At 43.7% G+C, this 18,830-nt stretch overlaps 1 protein-coding gene across 1 annotated transcript in view; it reads left to right on the forward strand.

Moving 5' to 3' along the window:
• The window catches only part of LOC126481154 (neuronal calcium sensor 2), a 349,046-nt gene that overhangs the window by 301,248 nt on the left and 28,968 nt on the right, over positions 1-18,830 (forward strand). The gene's annotated exons all lie outside the window — the stretch shown is intronic.

The following is an 18,830-nucleotide window of genomic DNA, read 5'->3' on the forward strand; positions in this document are numbered from 1 at the left end:
ATAATTTTTTGTCTTATAAGACTGCCCTGTCCTACAATGAGGAGAAATTCAAATATCTGCCAAAGGAATTTTATCGGGTATAAAATGTGCTCTTCTTAATAATTCAGGGTATCCAAAAACTTTATATTCTAATTTATATTTATTTCAAAGAGCATCATACTTTACATAACTATAAAATTGTCTACCTTCATGAACGTTGCATGAAGATTATGAGTATTTCAGTACGCTATTGCAAATGTGCAATCGTGTGAGGGCTTGCTGCAAATTTTGTTTTCGGAATTTCCTTTCCAAGAAAAATTTAATTCACGGTAACATTTGATAGATTTTCTTTGGGATATTTCAACCCTTACTAAAACTTCTACACGCCATCAGTTTCGGATGATTAGAGTGAACTTGGCTAATGTATACTACGAACGAATTTGCTTGAGGCCTCTTATAAAATGTTTGCCTAGTTAGTGCGTTAAAAAATTTCTGAATTTCATGCTTCTTGCAAACCGCCAAAGTATAACACGTATGTTCGAAAACACAGTTTGGAATATTTCGTAATGTAGTGAAACTGGTCTCATATCTTTGTAAGTTGGTAGGCTTCCCATTGTCTGCCTTAATGGTTCACGACAGCTGTTACACAGCAATCTGAAAATTGCATTTGTTTCAGTAGGATTTTAGAAGGCGTAATTGTTTATAATTTCTGACACGACTGGTGTTTTACTGCCTGTTTCGTTTGTTACTGCTAATGCTGTTGATTTTCTCGTATTCTGGAGGCAACGGGTTGGAATCACAGTCCGGTATCCCGGAATGGCATTGTTTGCGGCTCCGTTTATTCATTCCAGCTGAAATCCGGTATGGATTCTTCGGCGGGTCTATAGTACAAGCAATCCGTCCCCACGGGGCACCACAGTCTCAGAATACAAGTTGTAGTGTTGTCGTGCTAAACTTCTAGGCAGAGCGTTTGTGAAATATTAGGCACCTCCTGCAACTGAAACCTGACATTGGGAGACGGATGCTGCGTTAAACACGTCTGCGAATGGAGGGCGAAGTGAACTTGAATAACTCTTCCACAAACATTGCGATTTCATACATAAAAAGAAGTGATTTTATGAGACTGACTCTTCCTTAGCACTTTATTTCGTCTTAATCTTCCTTAGCACTTTATTTCGTCTTAATACGGAATTGAGACATGGACGGTAAGCAGTTCAGACAAGAGGGGAAGTTACTGATATTTGGTGGTACAGAGTAATGCTGAAGATAAAATGGTAAAGTGACTAACAAATGGGAAGGGACTCAACCGAATTGGGGAAAAAAATAAATTTATGGCACAGCTTGACCGATAGATGGGATCAGTTGATAGCACACTTCCCTGAGGCATCAATGAGAAGTCAGCCTGGTAAACGAGGGAAATGCAGGAGATAAAAATAGAGGGAGACTTAGCCATGTATAAAGCGAGCAGGTTCAAGTGGATGTAGGTTGTAGGAAGACATGAGATAATTAAAGACAGCTGCCAGTGGCCATTGAGTTATATCAGTGGGGCAGGTTGAATATTTCTGGCGGACCGGGATTCGAACACGGCTCCTGCTTACTAGGCAGATGCGCTGACCACTACGCCATCCGGACACAGTGGTCTCCACAACGGCACGGGCTACCCTGACACGTCTCCCGTCAGACTAAAATTTTGAACACACGCTACTTACGTATTGACCCTGCTCATTAGCCTCATTTTCCCGCTACATCGCGCGTCTTCCTCCATCGGAGGTTCGAGTACTCCCTCGGGCATGGGTGTGTGTGTTGTTCTTAGCGTAAGTTAGTTTAAGTTAGATTAAGTAGTGTGTAAATGGTTCAAATGGCTCTGAGCACTATGGGACTTAACTTCTGAGGTCATCAGTCCCCTAGAACTTAGAACTACTTAAACCTAACTAACCTAACGACATCACACACACCCATGCCCGAGGCAGGATTCGAACGTGCGACCGTAGCGGTCGCGCGGTTCCAGACGAGCGCTTAGAACCGCTCGGCCAACCCGACCGGTAAGTCATGTGTAAGCTTAGGGACCGATGACCTGAGCAGTTTGGTCCCATAAGACCTTACCACAAATTTCCAATTTTCCAGCTACATCTCGCCGATTCCCGTAACAATTCGAGCTTGGTGTGCATCCGCACTGAAGTGAACACTGGCCGCCCTCGCATTAATTGTATGTATGGTGTCTGTTCTTTCGGGCCTAGAAAGCGAAGTTTAACTTCCAGTCGTCAGGTAGGTTATTATGGACTTAGCCATAACTCAGTTGCATAAGGATGAGGTAGAAAATGGCCCGTGACATTGATGCAGGAACCATCCAGAAATTCTCTTGAAACCAGAACTTTGTAAAACCCAATTCATTGTGACGTTTCAGAAATCTGAACTATTTCATCTAGTTACAGGACTGCAGGATCTCATCTGGCCGTAGATAAGACTGGAACGGAGATACACGCACTTTGTGACTTCTGATACGAAATCTCAGTGTGTCTGCGCACAGATCCCAGATTGTTGCGAGACACAGGAACTTTGCATTTCAATGATTCGTGCTGTGCTCAAAACGCCCTTTACTTGACATCAGTTTCTGGCTTGAAAAGATCGACAGAAAACGTTAACAGCGATTTGTAGCTTGTAACACTGTTGCTTTCACTTTTTTTCTGGTAAAATTCGATTACATATCGGGTGATCAAAAAAGTCAGTATAAATTTGAACACTTGATAAACCACGGAATAATGTAGACAGAGAGGTAAAAATTGACACACATGCTTAAAATGGCATGGGGTTTTAAGGGAACAAAAAAAAAATGCTAGACCCGTGAAAGATCTCTTGCGCGCGTCGTTTGGTGATGATCGTGTGCTCAGCCGCCACTTTAGTCATTCTTGGCCTCCCAGGTCCCCAGAGCTCAGTCCGTGCGATTATTGGCTTTGGGGTTACCTGAAGACGCAAATGTATCGTGATCGGCCGACATCTCTAGGGATGCTAAAAGACAACATCCGATGCCAATGCCTCACCGTAACTCCGGACATGCTTTGCAGTGCTGTTCACAGCATTATTCCTCGACTATAGCTATTGTTGAGGAATGATGATGGACATATTGAGCATTTCCTGTTAAGAATATCATCTTTGCTTTGTCTTGCTTTGCTGTGCTAATTATCGCTATTCTGATTAGATGGAGCGCCATCTGTCGGACATTTTGTGAACTTTGGTATTTTTTTGGTTCTAATAAAACTCCATGTCATTCCAAGCATGTGTGTCAATTTGTACCTCTCTATCTACATTATTCCGTGGTTTATTCAGTTTTCAAATTTATACTGACTTTTTGATCAGCCGGTATTTTTGGACGAAGGTGGGAATTCTTTTTAGTGGGAAAGGCAGTTGTAATGAGAGACTGTAGTCACCCGTAAACGCGGCGCGCCCGCTGGAAGTGCCTGCGGCTGCGGGGCATTGTTCGTCGCGCCGCGGGGCGTCCCGTGGGCCCAGGGTGAATAAGGAAGCGGGTGCGGTGCGCCCGCGGCTCTGCTGCCAGCCCACTCTCGCTACCAGCCGCAGCCGACGGCCACGCGCTCTAATTAGCCGTGTTCTGCTCCGCTGGCTTTCAATAAAACACTCATTTTTACATATTTTATGTCTCTGCCTTCTAAACGCGTCAGCTCTCTTGATCGCGGAAATACTTTTCTTCTAGCAAGTGTCCTGCTTTGTCACGCGCGAGCGCGCGTTTGTGTGTGTGTGTGTGTGTCTGTGTGTGTGTGTGGTTGCCAACTTCTACAACATCCCAGTAAGTGACATCCTTGATAACTACAAAGTTTTTTTTACGTTAATCAGCTCTTATTTTATTACGGAAAGAACATTCGCAGTGTAGTAACGAGGAAACGTAATCAGTTGAGCGTGTAATGGTACACTGAGGTGACACAGTCACGGGATAGCGATATGCACGTATTACACATGGCGTTAGTATCACTGACCCAAGGTATAAAAGGGCAGAGCATGGGCGGAGCTGCTATTTGTACTCAGGTGATTCGCGTGAAAAAGTTTACAGACATTGAACGCGGAATGGTTGTTGGAGCTAGACACATGAGACATTCCATTTCGAAAATAGTTAGGGAATTCAATATGCTGAGATCAACAGTGTCAAGAGCCGGCCGAGAATAGAAAATTTCAGGCATTACCTCTTACCACGAAAAACGCAGTGGCCGGTGGCCTTCACTTAACGACCGAGAGACAGCGACATTTGCGTAGAGTTGTTAAAGCTAACAGATAAGGAACTATCCGTGAAATAACCGCAGAAATCAATGTGGGACGTTCGACGAACGTATCCGTTAGGACAGGGCGGTGAAATTTGGCGGCCGAGCGGTTCTAGGAGCTTCAGTCCGAAACCGCGCTGCTGCTACGCTCGCAGGTTCGAGTCCTGCCTCGGGCATGGATGTGTGTGATGTCCTTAGGTTAGTTAGGTTTAAGTAGTTCTAAGTCTAGGGGACTGATGACCTCAGATGTTAAGTCCCATAGTGCTTAGACCCATTTGAACCATTTTGAAATTTGGCGTTAATGGGGTGTGACAGCAGACGACCGACGCGAGTACCTTTGCTAACAGCACATCATCACCTGCAGCGCATCTTCTGGGATCGTGACCATATCGGTTGGACCGAAGAAGACTGGAAAATGGTGGTCTGGTCAGATGAGTCCCGAATTCATTTGGTAAGAGTGAATGGTTGGGTTCCAGTATGGCGCAAACCCCACGAAGCCATGGGCCCAAGTTGTCATCAAGGTACTGTGCAGGCTGATGGTGGCTCCATAATGGTATGGGCTGTGTTTACGTGAATTGGGCTGGGTCATGTCGTCCAAATGTACCGATCATTGGCTGGAAATAGTTATGTTCGGCTATTCGGAGACCATTTGCAGCCATTCATGACCTTTCTGTTCCCAGACAACGATGGAATTTTTATGAATGACGGTGTGCCATGTCACCGGGGCGCAGTTGTTCGTGATTGGTTTGACGAACATTCTGGAAAATTCGAGCGAATGATTTGACCGCCCAGAGCGCCCGACATGAATTCCATCGAACATTTACGAGACATAATCGAGAGGTCAGTTCGCGCACCGGAAACACATCCGCAATTGTGGACGGCTTTCGAGACAGCATGATTCATTATTTCTGCATATGACTTCCAAACGACTTTTCGAGGACATGCCACATCCAGTTGCTGCACTTCCCCGCGATAGACAGGCTATTAGAAAGTATCCCACAGTTTTTGTCACATCAGTGTGTTTTAATTATTTGGAATCTAATCCTACACAGCTTGTTTAAAAACTAACAAAACGTTCAAAATATTAAAAGTGAAAATTAACGTAAATCATTCCACGCATTTCGCCTTGGACGAATTGTTTTACTTTTGACAAACTTGTGTATAATGTGCTGTGTGATCTCCACCTGAATGACGACGTGCATGACTGATAAACTCAACCTGGAACACAATTTATAACCAAAAATATTTTTGAAGCTAAGACGATGACAGTTCAAGCTGTCGAAACCGGTGGTAAACAATAAATTTTGATTAATGCGAGCTGGCCGTTGTGGCCGAGCGGTTCTAGGCGCTTCAGTCTGGAACCGCGCGACCGCTACGGTCGCAGGTTCGAACCCTGCCTCGGGCATGGATGTGTGTGTGATGTCCTTAGGTTAGTTAGGTTCTAGGGGACTGATGACATATGTAAAGTCCCATAGTGCTCAGAGCCATTTGAACCATTTTTGATTAATGCAGTCTCAGCTATAAAAAGTTTTTCTCAACATCGGAAACTTCAATCAACATTTCGTGTTTATTGAAATAATTACGCTAAAATATATTATGGTTACTACTGACAGTGTCTCGTTGTTAGGTTGCACGTTGTGGAGCCATTACCGGCTTACTATTCATAACAGTCTGAACAGACTGTTCATTCTCAACGAGTTCTGACAGCAAGTCAATCAAACCTCGTAAAGCATTTGAAAGAAATTATTAACGAAGTTCTGGATGACACTTCATAAACCTCGCTTCCCACGCCCGGGTTCCCGGGTTCAATTCCCGGCGGGGTCAGGGATTTTCTCTGCCTCGTGATGACTGGGTGTTGTGTGATGTCCTTAAGTTAGTTAGGTTTAAGTAGTTCTAAGTTCTAGGGGGCTGATGACCATAGATGTTAAGTCCCATAGTGTTCAGAGCCATTTGAACCATTTTTTTGTTCATAAACAGGAAGTGGATGGTGATGATTAATGATGATTATGATGATGATGATGATGATGATGGAACGGAGGACATAGAAACTGGTGAAGATTATGTCAGATTAAAACAGTCATATCGCCGTGATCCATACTTTTTTGGTAGGGCAAACTGCTTCAATTAGTAAAAAGCATAACCCCAATTAATTTCAGAATAAGACAACACTGTTTTGCAGATTCCTGCTCTGCGACTTAGGGTTTTACCATCGGTAGGAATCCAGACACTGAAGAAGTATGGGGCCTATATTTTACTCAAAACGTTTCAGATGTGATTCTACAATGGCCGAAAAATAAAATCGGCGAAGTAAACGTTCTCTCTAAAGAACCTATGCTTTGCACGAGATGTTGATGTTCTGACCTGAAAGCTTTTATAGCCTTACTTATATTCACAGTAATCTCCAAATCTGGTAACGAATCTATAGATAATCTTTTCTCATTGGATGAACTAGACATAATATTTTTCACAATACTGTAAGTTTTTTGTTCATATCTACAGCTCCTCGAACTGAGAACCCAGAGAAGAAAGGAAGAAAGATGCGACTACCGCAATGTCAAAAATTTTTAACAGATTTGTTTGGAACTGTCAGCACTGTTACACTCCAGGTCCTATTGTGTGTACTGATGAAGTGCATATGCCTTTCCACGGTCAATGTAGATTTCGGATGTACTCGCCAAGAAAACCGGCGAATTATAGGTTAAAGTTTGTATTTATGACAGATACCACGAGCCATTATGTATGCAAAGCCTTTATTGTGGCCTCTGACATGTTTGGAAATTAACATCAAAATGGGAATTTATCGTTGAATTTTTCCAGCGACTGTGTTTCTGATTCTTGGTTGTTTATGAAAGACTGGCTCAGCATATGATTAACAATTAAAAGTTTTATTTCTAGTTATTTGAGAAAGGCGGTAAAGCTCACTCTATTGAAACATCGCTTGCGTATTTTCTTTATTTTCATCTTGATTATTAATATTTCGCTGTTTTATGTTTTAAAATACAAGTTGTAACTAGCGTAGTTCAATGAACAACTACAAATGTAAGACGATGTTGTATAACTGAATATCAAACAATTGGAGGCTGCCGGCCGCGGTGGTCTAGCGGTTCTAGGCGCTCAATCCGGAGCCGCGCGACTGCTACGGTCGCAGGTTCGAATCCTGCCTCGGGCATGGATGTGTGTGATGTCCTTAGGTTGGTTAGGTTTAAGTAGCTCTAAGTTCTAGGGGACTGATGACCATAGATGTTAAGTCCCATAGTGCTCAGAGCCATTTGAACCATATGGAGGCTGACAAACACCGTGATAACAGTCAGGTTACAAAATCGTATATCAGTTAAGAGGTGTTGAAACTGGTTCGACAGTTCGACTTAAGGTACAGTTTAAGTCAGTTTAAATGAGGCAAATTCAAAATTTAAATGCTTTGTCTACTAATAAGAAAGTAATATGGTGTACCATACCGTGAGTCCGACAAACGTATTGTATGACAGATTCATCGCCGGCCGGTGTGGCCGAGCGGTTCTAGGCGCTACAGTCTGGAACCGCAAGACCGGTACGGTCGCAGGTTCGAATCCTGCCTCGGGCATGGATGTGTGTGATGTCCTTAGGTTAGTTAGGTTTAAGTAGTTCTAAGTTCTAGGGGACTGATGACCTTAGCAGTTAAGTCCCACAGTACTCAGAGCCATTTGAACCATTTTTGACAGATTCATACTCCACTATGTCGATCAGCGATGTATATCCCTAACATTAATGAAATTTCGACAAACGAGGATTAAAATAAAATATATTGGATACCGGATTTTAGCGTCGTGCACAAGAGTCTCAAGGGATAATCATTTATCATCAAATAGGGGAAATCTCTCTCTCTCTCTCTCTCTCTCTCTCTCTCTCTCTCTCTCTCTCTCTCTCTCTCTCTCTCTCTCTCTGTGTGTGTGTGTGTGTGTGTGTGTGTGTGTGTGTGTGTGTGTGTGTGTGTGTGTGTGTGTGCGTGCGCGTGGTAAAGTTTCAAAGGACAGTGGTGACGATGTATGTGAGCAGTATTAACATGTGAACATCAGGTAATGAGAGGCTAGAAGAAACTATGTTTTATGATGTTTCGAAGTTAAAAATATGCATCGCTCGCTCATTCCATACATTCACAAGAAGTCATTAATGGTGGGACTCGTCGTACGTGCATTCCTGATAACCTAATACAAATCAAAACGCGAACCGATCACAGGAACGCACGACGTCCGTTGGGAATTGTCCTTGCGTGTCGCAGCCCCCGTCAACCATCAATTCGCCTGGTTCAAATGGCTCTGAGCACTATTGAACTCAACTGCTGAGGTCATAAGTCCCCTAGAACTTAGAACTACTTAAACCTAACTAACCTAAGGGCAACACACACATCCATGCCCGAGGCAGGATTCGAACCTGCGACCGTAGCGGTCGCGCGGTTCCAGACTGTAGCGCCAGAACCGCTCGGTCACCAGCGGCCGGCAATTCGCCTGGTTAAATGTCCTGCTCGCCTACATTTCGTTTTCATTACAGACGTAATTACGCCGCCTGGTGTACTCTGATCTATTTGTTAGTATTCTGATGTCTCTTCGGGAGGACGACGGTTCAATCCCGTCTCCGGCCATCCTGATTTAGGTTTTCCGTGATTTCCCTAAATCGCTTCAGGCAAATGCCGGGATGGTTCCTTTGAAAGGGCACGTCCGATTTCCTTCCCCATCCTTCCCTCACCCGAGCTTGCGCTCCGTCTCCAATGACCTCGTTGTCGACGGGACGTTAAACACTAATCTCCTCCTCCTCCTCCTCCTCTGATGTCTCCTGGTAATTAACAACATACATCTCTTTGTTGTTCGATTAGCGATCTTCAGTTTTCGAATAATTTTAGCATTTGAAGTTTTTGTCTCGCTGCCATAAGAAAGAACTGTAGACTGTAAGCTTTTCTTTGTGGACAGATCGGAAGCTCTGCTTAGAAAATCTTATTTAGTTTACTAAAAGAACTCAAGGTCGTTTTTCCTCTTCTCTTTATTCTTTTTTTACTGCCCATTCAGTCGTCTTACGTTTTACTAAATCAAAAGGTCATAGAATGCTTCTTCAGCTTAATTGTTAATCTGTTCTATGTATTATTTTAGTTTTATTGTAATTTATTTTCGAGCCTGCTGTCAAACTATGCTCTCTAGTTCCCCCATTCGCTATTGGGGTTTATTTGCACCAAAGAGGCCCATGGGCGGTCAGTGTTATTTTACAGTATTTTCAGTTGTGCAGTAATATTGAACGTGTGTTGGTTAAGTCGAGAGGCTGTGCGGTGACACTGAACATGCAAAAACTTTTGAAATAAGAGTATATTCCGCAACCTTAGAAATATTGTGCCACCTTTGGGGACTGTTGACAAGATCCTTGCCAGTCAGTCACGTGTTTCGTTGACGCACAGTCTCTCGGCTTATTTGTGTTCGCTGTGGTGTTCATCGTCTAAAATGAGATCAAAACAAGAATACATTACATAGAACTGTACAAATCATCGTAAACATTATCACAGACAAAAAAAATAAAAAATGATTCTTGAGGTGGTCACGAAATCTACATCTATATCTATACTCAGCAAACAACCGTAAAGTGCATGGCTGAGGGTACGTCCTGTTTTACCAGTTATTAGGATTTCTTCCCTTTCCATTCACGTATGAAGCGCGGGAAGAATTATTGTTCGAGTGCCTCTGTGTGTGCTGCAGTTAATCTAATCTTGCCCTTACGATCCCTATTGGAGGAGGTTGTAGTATATTCCTAGAGTCTTCATTTAAAGCCAGTTCTAGAAACTTTGTAAGTAGGCTTTCTCGGGATAGCTTAAACCTATTTTCAGGAGCCTGCCAGTTAAGTTTCTTCGGCACCTCGGTAATACTCTCCCATGAGCCAAACTTGCGACCTTTCGTGCTGGCCTTCTCTATATACATTCAATATCCTCTGTAAGTGTGAGGCACAAGGGGCGTGATAACTGTGGGCAGATGTGTAAGACTCCAGGAACATCGAGATCTTGCCCCATAACTGGTTATTGCTAATCGAGGTGTGCACGTAATAAATGGAGTAAAAGCAGAAATTGTCGCAGACATCGAAACCATAGTCTCAACATCTACTACGAACTGAAGGCCGAGATGTTCAATGTTCGATTCAGTTAGAAACACTGTGAGGCAACGCAAATATTCGTTATAAAACAGATTTTTCATGAGTCAATTATTTCACTAACGATCATTTCTTTGCTGTCCCTAACTATTATTATTATTGGTCTACTTAATAGGTTAAAACAATTACTAACATATTTTCACTGTTATTCCTTACTGCCCCCGCAAACTAAATTGACACTCGGCGCGGTGGCTGATGGGAGCGACCGGAGATGGGAAGTCCCTTTCGGTCGCTCTAATGAGCCACACTCCAAATATCAGCTTAAGGGTCCTACACACGTACCAATTTATCGGCCGACTGAACGACCAATTTCGCGATAGCCTGCACACATCCCGACCGACTGCTCTCAGCGATTGTCGGCCGTACACACGAACAACGAATCGTAGAAATTCGTCGAATGGTCGATCGATCGCAGCGATCGGTCGCTCATCGATGATGGCATGTAAATCCTAGGTAACCTGATGGATCGCACATGCAATATGTGCAAGCAATATGGCTGCCTGAACGATTAGCAGTGGTGTGGCATTATGGTCGCGGCTTCTTTGTCTAGTGGTTAAGCGTGGATGTGTAGTTCTGTTTCATTTTGCTTTGACCATGTTGAGTAAGAACTTTGCGTTAGATTTGGCAGTTGTTCAGGGACCACGAACCACTGTGATAGATGAAGTTGAGGACGGAAGCTGCTGTGTCTATTAATACACTCCCCAATTTCGAAGTGATCGTTATTTTGAAGGTTGTGTAGTGGTGGTGGTGGTGGTGGTGGTGGTGGTGGTAGTAGTAGTAGTAGTAGTAGTAGTAGTGACGATAAATTTGGCTCCATCTCATAATCATGAGTTATTTATGAAACAGTTACAGTAGTTTTTAACTTTTAGACGGGGTGGTGTGCCGGTCCCGAAATACACGGTCCACTCACATTAATGTGACCACCTGCAAAAAGCCTGAATGACCGGCTTTTACAGCGCGCTCGTGCAGGAAGAGATTCCGTAAGGTACTGGAAGGTACCTACAGGGATGTGGAGACGTGCCGACTTCAGTGCCGTGGCCATCTGCGCTAGGTTTCTCTATTGAGGATCCATGATGCCAACAGCCGATAGATGTGGTCCAACAGATTCTCCATTGAGTTTAAAGGTGGGAAGTTTGGTGATCAGGGGAGGAGTACGGTAAACCCACCATAGCGCTCCTTTGAACCATGCACGTACACTGTGAGCAATGTGGCACATGGCATTGTTCTGCTGGTAGTTGTCATCGAGTCGAGGAAAAAACAAAATGCATCCTAGGGCTGAACACGGTCCACAAGGATAAATGCATACTTGTGATGATCCACTGCGGCGTCCAGTATGACGAGATCACCCAGGTAACGCCACGAAAACATTCCACAGACCTTAACTCTCCCTCCTCCGGCCTGGACCCTTCTGACGGTTGTTGCAGGGTGTTTGGTTTCACACGTTCCACGCCGACGGAGCGTAAAACGTAATTGATCTGGAAAGGCCACCTGTCACCATTCAGTGGACCCCTAGTTGTGGTACTGGCACGAATGTACTTCTCCGCTGGTGAACAGCTATCAGCATGGTTGCATGAACCAGGCGCCTGCGCGGAGGCCAGTAAGCAGCAGCACTGAACGGTCGTTGAGGAGACACTGTTAGTAGCCCCTTGGTTCATCTGGATGGTCATATGCACACCAGTTGCACGTCCGTTCGCCCACAAACATCTCCGCAACCGTCGTTCACCCCTGCCATCTATGGCCCGTGGTGCACCACTATTGTCTTGGCGCCTGTTTGGTGTCGCGTACGGTGCACTTTGACCACGGCGGCATGTTACAGTTTATAAGCTTAGCCGTTTCGTAAATTCTTTCACCTTTGGCCCGAAAGCTTAAGATCATGGCCTTTTGGACGTCATATAAATCGCTCCGTTTCCGCATTGTGACAGCGACTGTAATGTCTTGCGCCTCTTCCGATAGGCTCCACTGCTAATGCTGCCATCTGCGAGTGGTAATTGGCTGTTGACGTTGACACATTTAGGCGGTGATCACATTACTGTGACTGGATCGTGTATAAAGTGGGCATTAATTTAACCCTTTCGTGAGCTGTGGGAAACATGCTTCCCACTACAATGAACTCGCTCCTAATCCCGTGGGATCCACAGTTCCCACGTCTGTATGGTGCTACCACCTAGTGAACAGTATAGGGTAATACTTCCAATCGGAAGTTCCCGCCGTTTTTGCTGTACCTTCGCGCAGAGGCATTGTATAGCTGAGTGTTGCTCTGTAGAGGAGCCTTTCAGTGCTGTTTGCGTGACATTTTGTGATTTTTCCTCAAAGCTATAGTATAAGGTAAATACTTTTGATTTACCCAGATTTATGAAGGGAAACGTAAAATTGGAACGAGGACAATTCCAGTTTGAAACAAAAGGAGCCATTTCTGCTGTAAAATGGATGGATAACCGTCCAGTCACTTTCCTGTCCTCAATTCATGACCCATGAGAAACAGCAACAGTGAAAAGGAAAAACAAGGGTGGTATTAGTACAGAGATTTCTTGTCCTGAAGTTGTGGCAGAATACCACAAAATAATGGGTGGTGTCGATAAGTTTGATCAATTACGGGAAAGGTATGTTATTGGCAGGCGTTCTGTAAAATGGTGGCACAGAATATTTTATGTCCTGGTGGACGTTGCTGCAGTGAACAGCTTTATCCTGTGGAAAATAAGTAAAAGAGAAAGTGGACAGCATGATCTGCTCACATACAGAATCCATCTAGCCATAAAATTGATCGCTGGCTTCTCATCCCAAAAAAGGCGTGGACAAAAACCTGTCTTTCTGGCAAAAAGGGGTAAAGTACCTGAAGATTTTCGTCATGTGGGTGTAGGGTAGCATCAACCCAGTTTAGGAGAAACCTACTGTACGTGCCGTCATTGTAGTGCCAAAGCTGTGGAAAAGAGCGCTTGCTGTGTTTGTACATATTGTCAAATACCACTTTGCATAGACCCATCTTTCAGAAAATTTCATGGCAAGTAATTGTGAACAATCATTGTAACAAGAGAAGTAAATTTATTAAACAAATATGACATATATTGAAAAAGTTGTTTTTGTTATTTAACTCCAAGGAAGGGCAGTGGGAAGAATACTTCCCACCTTGTTGTGTGACCTCACTTTCACAGTTGGAGCAAATTTGATATTCTGTATGATAAATATACCTATCTGTTAACTACTATCTGCTCTCCATTCATTAAAAAAAACTGTTCAATAATTTTGCCCACGAAAGGGTTAAATATTCAGGGTAAATCTATTGTACCGCGAAAGTGAAGTCCCTTGTCATTTTACATAATATGTTCGTCACACAATTTATGACAAGAGTTATTGTAGTCAGCAGCGCCGCTATGGACAACATTTCTGTAGTCACATCGAGAATGACTTCGAGAACTTCCTCTACGGGAATGAGAGAGTTCACGTGACCACTCATATCAGTATCGTTGCACAACTGACGTAGCACGTCCAACTTGGTTGGCAGTTCTCCGGAGGGACCACCCCGCCACTCGGAATGCCACGGCTTGACCCCTTTCAAACTCGCTCAGTTGGCTGTACAAAGCACGAGTGCGTCTACTTGCATGGTTGCATACTTGCTTCACACGTTTGTACCACACTGAGCCTTCTTGGGTGTGAGCATTCCCTATTAAAGGGTGGACACAGATGGCGCTCTGGTAGGTACGCCACTACGATATCGGTTGGCATACGATGTTGAAACAGTTATCAATACATCTTCTACCCCCAGGTGCCATCGGATCAAAATCGATGTCGTCTTACCGGGTGTTCTACACTTTTTTCTGCGATGTCTCTGTAATGGGTGGACAAAAATAACGAAACACCACAAACACAACGTATCTATGTATCGCTTGTGCCTTATCCCGCGGTTGTGCAGGGTCGGCCATGGTTAATCGGATTTGGCATGTTAGCTTTGGGGATGGCCGGATGCCCTTCCTGCTTCCACCCCATAAACCCCCCCCCCCCAGGACGGAAGTAGTGTACCCCAACTGTCTGCATCTAATGTAATCCATGGAATAGCATGAATGCATTCAGGTGTCTGCGAGCTGTGTAACTGAAGCAAAACGTGGGGGCCAGCCCGGTATTCACCTAGCGGTATATGGAAAACCGCCTAAAAACCACATCCAGGCTGGCCGGCGCACGGGCCCTCGTCGTTAATCCGCTGGGTGGATTCGATTCGGGGCCGGCGCGCCTACCCGAATCCAGGAAGCAGCGCGTTAGTGCTCTCAGCTGCCCTGGCAGGTTACCACAAACACAACGCATAACTACGCCTAATATGGTGTAGCAAAACAGTAGGCGTTCAAAACAACATCCAGTCGTCTCAGAATGGATAAATACAGCTCCAGCATGGTTTTCAATGGAAAATATCATACCATTCTTGCTGCAGAGTAGTGGCCACTTCAGGCAACGATGATGTAAATGGACAGCGATCACGCCCCCTTCTTTCTGAAGTAGCCCACAAAGCCTCAGTAATTTTGAAATCTGACGACTGTGGTGGCCAGGGGAGATGCAACAATTCATCATCGTGCTTACAAAATCAGTTGTGGATGATGCGGGCAGTGTGAACAGGTATCCTGTCATTTTGGAACACACATTCACCATTTGGGAATAAACGTTGTCATTGGACACGATCAGCCATAATGGTCTCACAATCCCTAGCAGTAACGTGACCTTACAGAGTAACCAAGGGGCCCGTGGTAATACCATGACATGCCAGCCAAAATCATCACCGAACTGTCGCCATGTTTCACTGTTGGGACGTGAACTTGACCACAAGTTGGAAAAAGTGTGAAACAAGACTTATCCAACCAAATGACTTTCTCTCATTGCGCCAAGTCCAGATTTTATGGCTTTGGCAAGACGTTTTTCTGTTACGAGCATTTGCGTCACTGATGAATGGTTTTGGAATCCCAGCTCGCCCTGCAATTTCCTGCTTTTGGAGCTCCCTTCGTGTTTTTTTGGCGCTGAGGTGTTTCGCGAGTGTGGTGTTCACTTCTACAATAGCTAAGGAGCTGTCGTCCTCTTACTTTTTGTCACAGTCCTCTGCAATGACTAACTGTCACCATCATTCAACACACAGTTTCGTTTGCATTGTGGTTCAAAAATGGTTGAAATGGCTCTGAGCACTATGCGACTTAACTTCTGAGGTCATCAGTCGCCTAGAACTTAGAACTAATTAAACCTAACTAACCTAAGGACATCACACACATCCATGCTCGAGGCAGAATTCGAACCTGCGACCGTAGTGGTCGCTCGGTTCCAGACTGTAGCGCCTAGAACCGCATAGCCACTCCAGCCGGCTCCGCATTGTGTCTTAGCTGATAATATTTTACCAGTTTCCATGTATGCAGTATAAATCTTCGATATGGTGCCTCTTGAAACACCAAACACTTCATCATGGAAGTGCCCACCATACGAGCTCCAACGATTTGCCCACATTTGAATTCACTTAGCTTCGACTTAAATGCACTCACAATAGAACACAGTTCTGACCGCAACTGACACTTGCAACGTATTGGGAACACTGCAGTGGTTCCATTCATGGTCAAACTCAGTAGCACAACCTGCATGCTTGGCTGGCATCTTCATTTTGTGTTCAAGCACGCATTTCGTGTTACTTCACTATTTTTGTCCAACCCCTGTACCTTTCACTGTCTTTGTTTTCCACATGAAACCATTGTAGCTTAATTTTTAAAAAGCAATAAATGATTTATATCTTGCATCCCTATCGTTGTACTCCTCTTGCGACACGTCTCAGACTCAAAGTTTCGTCTGCTGCACACCCTGTCATATTAGTCATATTTGAATAGCGTTTAATCCGTGCGCTCAGTGAAAGAAGATGAACTTTAGTGAGGCAGTTGGCATGACAGCGCTACACAGGGCACAATTTGTTGGGAGGAGAGAGAGAGAGAGAGAGAGAGAGAGAGAGAGAGAGAGCGTGTGTGTGTGTGTGTGTGTGTGTGTGTGTGTGTGTGTGTGTGTGTGTTGGTCATACCCAATCGACCGCTCAACAAGAAAAATCGGTAGTGGGCTGTGTACCTTGAATCGGTCGGTCGCTTCTCCCATATGTCTTTACCATGTTTGATCCCACTGTTCTACAGACATTATTCAGAATTAAAGCAAGCAGAACTTATAGGAAGTTATTTGTAAAAATGTAGTTGTGTCGACGTAAGTTGATCCCTGACAGCTCCATTATTCTGGGCATGCGAACTTTGCTAGCTTGCCTCGACCAATATCGTGAAGCGATTCTGTAAACATCTCTATGGTCCTCAGTTATTCGCTTAGAAAATGATTACTTTAAAATTTTCTTGTGAAGATTATGCTCACGCTATCACAGTCAATATATTCACGTAACTTATTAGTGAAAAGGGGCACTATAAAGTCTCGATCTAATTGTGTTCAAATTTAATTCATACCCTACTATTGGGGAATGTGGCACAGGCATGATACGGTACAGTCACCTTCTCTTGCTGATGTAAGATGACATCTGACATGTCCCAGTATAGCGCAAGATAGATAGGTTGAGCAGGGCTTGTACCTCGGCCACGAAGGTCATTCCCTTGGTTTTATGCCAGGGCCTGGAGTCTTCTCAGAAGTGAAGTGCACAACACTGGAATCGAGCATCAACCTGTACAGCCTTGTCTACATTTACGAGATGATCAGTGGATGTGTGAAAGAATTTGTAAATTCATGGCAGAGACAAATGCAGTATTGGCTGCAAATGTAAGGACAACATGTGAAACACCTCCTTTAACAGGTACGAGTGTACAGTAAATTGCATCAAGAAAATTGCTGAGGTGATAGTGCATTTCTCATTAAGGTAGGCCATGGGGGAAATTTGAGCCCACTTAGATGGGTCTTGATGTAAAAGTTTACATCTCAAATACATGTAAATTAACCATGATAATATTGGATACTGAAGCCATCTGTTACCCATACAGTCACATTTATCATACAAAGGCTCATTTGCTAATCCATCTTTACTGAAACGTCTTGGCTTCTGTTGTCGTATGCTTTCAGCTACTTTAGTTTCTGCTGCTAACCAGGATACACCCTACACAAATTTTGCACTTGAGGAGTACCTTTTGCACTCCTCTCGACTTGACGCCCCAAGCTTATGTTGCTTGAGCCTTAAAGTGACACTTTACTAAGTCAGTAATTTCTAGCAAACGGAACACGTGGGGGTACTCTCGTAACAAAAAGGTATACAGCAAATGGAATGCACTGCTCATTTTATGGCTTTAAATTCTATTGAGCCTGTGTGGGATGCTTTGGGCAGATGAACTGCAGCACGTCCACTTGCACCAATAACCATCCGGTAGTTGTCAACATTGCTGGTGGAGGAATGGAATGACCTACCACCAGAAATGCTTACCAACCTTGTGGTCACCACAGGAGCATGTTGCAGAGTTGGCACACCCTATTAAAAACCATATTCCTCCATTTGTAATGTCCAGGGACCATTATGAATTGCGGTGACTTCAGTGTAATTATTGTCTTTAAATAAAAGCATCATTTCTGTTCATCTCATCATATGTTTCTTTCAGTTACTGTAGCAGTTCTTTCTATGTATGGTCCAAGTTTCATCAAGCTATATTACTTGGCAGTGACACTTCATGTGAAAGTTACTCTTTTGTCCTTAAGTTTGAGTTTTCAACTCCTCCATTCAAATATTTCCCGTGGTATTCTCTGTTGGATATAAACTCCTCACAATACCAAAGTTTTAAGAACACAGAAAATAGTTTAAGAGTAATCTTAAAGAGCACTGTTGCCCTCTCTTTAGTGGGCTCAGGCTGCTGACTGTTGTAAATCTGTATATAGACCCTTTGTTGGAAACAATGGCATGAAATGTGTCAGGGTAGATATTCATGGCCACAGCACACTAAAGTCAGATTATGGTATTCCAAGGCAAAGGCTCATAAATACTGGGAACTGGCACAAAGTGAATTCTGGCAAAATCTACAGTAATTTGCCACACTATTCTCTGTTCATGTCATTAAAAGATCTCAAAATAAGTCTATATAAATGGTTGGAAAATAATTCATTTTATAGTATAAAAGAATCTCATGAACTGAACATGCTGACATTAATTTGTCAGGTAAGAAATGGAGTCGGGTCATATGTATTGTTTCTGTCTTCAGTTGTTATTAGCTTGTAAGATGACAACATGCCATATATCTGCATATATCAATTTATTGGGTGTAATTATACTAATTACTGTTAATCACATGATTGACTGTTTTATTATTGATTGTATTTGGTAACTCCCTGTGTACTAATTTTGTCTGTCAGCTGTATTCACCAGGGTGTCAATTGTTTCTGTGTGCTGATGCTGAAGCCTGTCTCCTTTCATATGATCAATGGGCCATGTTGATTCTTGATTATCATACCAGAACA

The sequence above is a fragment of the Schistocerca serialis genome, chromosome 1 (assembly GCF_023864345.2).
Source record: "Schistocerca serialis cubense isolate TAMUIC-IGC-003099 chromosome 1, iqSchSeri2.2, whole genome shotgun sequence".
NCBI classification, from domain to species: Eukaryota; Metazoa; Arthropoda; class Insecta; order Orthoptera; family Acrididae; genus Schistocerca; species Schistocerca serialis.